This window comes from Hyperolius riggenbachi, chromosome 10 (genome assembly GCF_040937935.1).
Source record: "Hyperolius riggenbachi isolate aHypRig1 chromosome 10, aHypRig1.pri, whole genome shotgun sequence".
Lineage (NCBI taxonomy): Eukaryota > Metazoa > Chordata > Amphibia > Anura > Hyperoliidae > Hyperolius > Hyperolius riggenbachi.
In genome coordinates this window covers 221,732,313-221,738,278 of record NC_090655.1, presented here as the reverse complement: position 1 = coordinate 221,738,278, position 5,966 = coordinate 221,732,313, and the positions used below count along the sequence as shown (strand labels likewise).

The window sequence follows — 5,966 nt, the reverse complement described above, 5'->3', positions numbered from 1 at the left end:
ACGCGGTGGAACTGGCGGTTGCCTAGAGGCAGGAGAGTCCCGGATGTTGACTGCACCGCATAGCAGCGTGTTGGTGGAACGCATAACCCGGAAGTGATCCCGCAGCCTTTGTCTAGGCTGGGAAAACTGGTGGTGGGGGGAGAGAAATCGACAATTCCTGTTCCGGCGGGCTTGTCAACACGGCGGCCAGCGAGGCTCTGGAGAGTAAGTTCTCGTTTTACCCTCCTATGTTGCACCTGTACATAGAATATAGTCAGTAAGGGTGTTGTCTGCACTGCACTCTCGTTGTGCTCTCTGGGGAGGGTTCTAGTCCTGCAGATGACAAATAAAGGGCTGATCCAGGTTATTGATCAGTCAGCAGTCGATCTTCCAATGAGACGATGCTGCAATCACTGTGGCCGCCAGACAGTGGACTCTATTCTCTCTCTGCCATCTGATAAGCTGATCTGCTACCCTGGTGCCTACATTGTCTGCTCCCACCACCCCCATTGTATTATGCACACATGTCAGATTTTCCTGAAAGTCCCATTTACTGGGGTTCTCAGGAATATCAGAACAAATAAAATATTTCAAATGAGAATTGAGATCAGCAAGGGGTATCTTTTTTTTTTTCAGGCTCAGCTGATTTTCTGTCATCCCATAAAGACTATTGCGAATTGTGTTTGAGTGTGTCTTTGCCTAATTTGGTGATTTAGGTATAGGGTGTACCGTGACTATCTACAATGGCAAATAGTTCATATTGGGCTCCATTCACAAAGGGCTGGTTGGTGATCAGCTATCCATTGGTAAAATGCAATATGCAGTATTTTACACTTTAAAGGAAAATTACTGTCTTTTTCCCACATGCGGGAGTCTGTTCATAAATTACTGGTATTTGGTAACCGCTCTGAAACAGGTTTGTGGAGCATGGCGCACCCCCTCCTCGCCACCTCGGGTTAAATCACTGACCCCGATCCAAGTGTGCAAGAGGGAGAGCATACAAGTGATAGCTGAGCTGCAGCATGTCAGGCTGGGGCTGCAAAGGAGTGAAGTCTAGGCTGGTGGTGGAGAGGCTGGTGGAAGAGCTGGTGAAGAATTAAGCACAGCCTTTGGGTTCCCGCGCTTCGCTTATCAGGCAGCTGATTACATCCCTGATGTGCTGCCCGATGGTATATTGGCACCAATAGAGTGAGGAGTAGGACAGGGTGGAGCCTTCTTTTGGCTATCTCTTTTGCCTGTCAATTTTACCGCAAATCTGGTTTCCGGTTACCAATAGCTGCTGGCTGTTCTTAAATACCAAACCATTTTCTTGTTTTTAATGAATGTACAAAGCTTTGTGAATTAACAATAAATGAGGTATTTACCCTACAACTCGGTAATTTAACTTTTCCATTCGGTAACAGCCGTAGTGAATTGCTGCTTGACTAACGTTTATATAGTAATAGCAGTACTTAGTCCACAAAAATTAAATAACAAGTTATTTGTGCTGATGTAAAAAAGTAGTCACCATGTTTTTAAATTCAGATATACATATCTGATTGTGACTTTATAGCACAATAAGTAGCATGGATGATCACATGAAATGAAAATAATTCTGTGTTGATGTACATTGTGTATGCAAATATTTGCAGCTTGTAATGGACCAATTAAAGACAACCTTTTGCTGGAGCCGCTGGGTCCTTTTCACAAGCTGCATACATTTTCGTAATCCTGTACACGTGTTGGGGCATTTTAGCTTTTAATGGGGCACCATGGCGAAAAACTGTAAAATTTAATATATGTGCAAACATAGACAAATAAGAAGTAGGTTTTTCCTCAGTGAAATGAGCCATAAATTACTTTTCTCCGATGTTGCTGTCACTTACAGTAGGTAGTAGAAATCTGACAGAAGTGACAGGTTTTGGACTAGTCCATCTCTTCATAGGGGGTTCTCAGCAACGCTTTTATACTTTATAGAGATATTCCCTAAAAAAGATTTAAACAATGATGCTGGCCAGCCTCCCTGCTCGCGACACAGTTTTTTTTGGCAGTTGGACAGAGCAACTGCCATTCACTAAGTGCTTTTGAAAATAAATAAATCCCTGAGAATCCCCTATGAAGAGATGGACTAGTCCAAAATCTGTCGCTTCTGTCAGATTTCTACTCCCTACTGTAAGTGACAGCAACATAGGAGAAAAGTAATTTATGGCTCATTTTACTCTGGAAACAACGTACTACTTATTTGTCTGTTTGCACATATATTCAATTTTAAAATTTTTCGCCATAGTGCCCCTTTAAGCATCAACATAAAATTCAATTGTATCAGCCGTGTTCCGGTGCATAGCCCTGCCTCCTTGGAGAAAATAGCCCTGGCCTTTTCTTTATCATATATAGAAAAGGTAGAGGCCTTTTTCTGCAAGGTGGCAGCCAGGGCCACATGCTGGAACCTGACATGGGGCTCTGGTGAAACGTATTTTTTGTTCACAAAAGTAGATGCTATCTTAAAGAGAATCTGTACTCTAAAATTCTTACAATAAAAAGCATACCATTCTATTCATTATGTTCTCCTGGGCCCCTCTGTGCTGTTTCTGCCACTCCCTGCTGCAGTCCTGACTTGTAATTGCCAGTTTTAGGCAGTGTTTACAAACAAAAGACATGGCTGTTACCAGAATGTGATAGGCTCAGAGGAGCTCAGTCTGTGACTCACACAGAGCCTGCAGGGGGCGTGGAGAGGGTGTGTATAGCTTTTATCCTATCACAAACAGAGCTGCACATTCTAGCCTGAGTGCCTAAGCCCGACAAAGCCATCAGAGGAAAGAAGATTAGCTTATATAACAGAGATAATACAGCCACTGTGCAACTAGGAAAGTCTGCAGTAAGTCCACAGTAAGTCCACATACACACATCAGACCATAGTCTTTTGAAAATGAAAGATCACAGACCAATTTTACCCCCTTCCATGTAGTATGAGAGCCATACCTTCACAGTCTTTTCTATGGAGCTGAACTCCCCATCAGAAAAAAAAAATCTTTGCAAGATGCTGCACACACAGATGCTGTACAGATACAAAAGATCATTATCTGCATAAGATCTGTTCCTGCCAAAGATCCGTTCCTGCAAATTGCATTCATAGTCTATGAGATCTGCAGATCATCATGCACACCTTGTTTAACTGACATTCATCTGCAGATCTTAAGCTGAGTACACACGTACGATAACGATCGTTCGAAAACGAACAATAACGACAATCGGAGTATCGGACCGATAATCATGCGTTTCAAATTTTCCAACGATCGTATTTTTGGACGATAACGACCGTTATCGTTCAATCCGACCGACCCAACCCGGCGGATTTTTTTGAAAGAGAATCATTCAATCGTTGCAGTGTGTACAAAGATCGTCCGATAATAATTATCTGTGGAGTAGTACGCATGTTCTTATTGCCTGTCATAACGTCACTTCCGTTTGCGCATGCATTTTTTTATCGTTCGTCGTTCAGTACTTTATACTTATATCGTTCACGTGTGTACACAATCGTTCAATACGAACGATCTTTTCGGTCTAATTTGAATATCGTGTAAACGTCACGAATCGTTCGTAACGAACGATCTTTATCGGACGTGTATACGAACCTTTAAAATCCATCCTGGTGGATCTGATCTGCAGATGAATGTCTGTTAAACAAGGTGTGTATGATGATCTGCAGATCTCATAGACTATGAATGCATTGTGCAGGAACGGATCTTTTGCAGATACTGATCTTTTAAATGTGTACAGCATCTTTGTGTGCAGCATCTTGCAAAGATTTCTGTCTGATGGGGAGTTCAGCTCCATAGAATAGACTGTTTAGGTATGGCTCTCATACTACATGGAAGGGGGTAAAATTGGTCTGTGATCTTTCATTTTCCAAAGACTGATGTGTGTATGAGCCTTAAGGGCTTGTTTCCACTGTTGCGACGCGATTTCGGCCGCATTCCGACGCTTATAAAAACGCATGCGGATGCGTTTCCACATGCGTTTTTACCCGCGATTTCGCCTGCGATTTCGCATGGCAGGGTGCCATGCGAAATTAACCATGACACTGCCAGGGCTAAATAAAATTGAAAAAGGTGCGAAATCGCGGGTAAAAACGCATGTAACAAACGCATGCGTTTTTACTATTAAATACATTAGCGGCGATTCGCACGGATTCCCGACGCAGGCGAAATCGTTGGCTCTTTTGTGCGTTTTTTTCACGCTGAAAAAAACGCACCTCAACAACGCTACAGTGGAAACAGGCCCATCCACTTGTATTTCATGTGCGGATCTGCATGCGTTGGACGCATGCAGATTCGCGATAGTGGAAACGAGCCCTCAGACACACCATATTAGAACAGGTATAGGAACTTAAAGGGATACTGTAGGGGGGTCGGGTGAAAATGAGTTGAACTTACCCGGGGCTTCTAATGGTCCCCCACAGACATCCTGTGTTGGCGCAGCCACTCCCCAATGCTCCGGCCCCGCCTCCGGTTCACTTCTGGAATTTCTGACTTTAAACTCAGAAAACCACTGCGCCTGCGTTGCCGTGTCCTCGCTCCCGCTGATGTCACCAGGAGTGTACTGCGCAGACACAGACCATACTGGGCCTGCACTGTGCGCTCTTGATGACATCAGCGGGATCGAGGACACGGCAACGCAGGCGCAGTGGTTTTCTGACTTAAGTCAGAAATTCCAGAAGTGAACCAGAGGCGGGGCCGGAGCATCGGTGAGTGCCTGCGCGGGCACAGGATGTCTGCGGGGGACCATTAGAAGCCCCAGGTAAGTTCAGCTCATTTTCCCCCGACCCCCATACAGTATCCCTTTAAAGGATAGAAGAAATAAGGTGAACATTTTGTTACAGAGTCTCTTTATATAGCTTTAAAATTTCTAACCTTTGGCAGCAATGAAATGCCTTTAATGTTACATACTTTAGCTCAACAAGATTGTTGTATACAAACTAGAAAAATTGGAGTCTGTGGAATCATAAACTGTGGAGCTGATTTTGAAGTTAGATTATTTTTTTTTTCATCAGCTCCACAGCCCTTATGTTTGGTTGTCTTTCAGACTTTAGTATTTTAGGGCTTGTTCACACTATGGCACTTTTGGGATTTTTTTAAGCGATTTCCCTATAATGGAAGGTATATGGAAATCTCAAAGCCCTTGAAAAAGAGCTTTGTATAGCGATTTCCCAAGCGCTTTTTAGAATAAATACATTGGGCCTGATTCACTAAACCGTGATAACTCACATATCACACTTTATGAAAAGGTATCACACCTTATCAGAATTGCGCAGCAAGCGCTACAAACATGCAGGGGTTCAGGGCAGGACGAGTGACATTGCCAATTAGCAGGCATAAGTTCGTAGTGCTCGCTATGCTACTCTGATAAGGTGTGTTAACTTTGATAAGGTGTGATATCTTTGATAAGGGGCTTGATTCACTAAAACCGTGATAACTCATATCACAGCTGCGCCAGCCTTTTTGCATGCGTTTTCGCACGCAATTGCGAATTTTTGTGTGCAATAGCGAATATTTGCGCGCATAAATTCACAACTGCGCAAGAAAACGCAAGCGCGGACGTGATATGAGTTATCATGGTTTAGTGATTCAAGTCCCTTGTATTTATTCTTTTTCGGTCAAAGAGTTCAGTGAAAAAACGAATCGCTCTGCAAAAGCGCTTAGAAAAGCGCTTTACTAAAAATCACTAACGCGCAGGTAAGGACCGGGAGGCGCTGAAAAAAATCACAAAGCCCTGGCGTCAGCGATTGCGATTTATGATGTGAACAAGGCCTTACTGTGTCTAAATTGATTTCTGCCTTTCAGCACCTGTTGTACTATATTTGGCTCTCAGCTTTTGTATTTTGTGCCCACTGTGGTCCCCAGAAAATGCCATTCTGGGGGTATTTATCTAGGATCAACAAAATGCACTATAATGATATTTCACTATTTATAAATCTATAAGAATCACATGGACATCCCACTGAAGCAGCA

At 43.3% G+C, this 5,966-nt stretch overlaps 1 protein-coding gene across 1 annotated transcript in view; it reads left to right on the top strand.

Moving 5' to 3' along the window:
- Positions 1-115: 115 nt before the first annotated feature.
- Positions 116-5,966, top strand: part of LOC137534563 (uncharacterized) — a 60,404-nt gene continuing 54,553 nt past the window's right edge. Inside the window, exon 1 of the mRNA XM_068256115.1 lies at positions 116-204. The gene's annotated coding sequence lies outside the window, so the exon portion shown is untranslated. The remainder of the gene's footprint in view (positions 205-5,966) is intronic.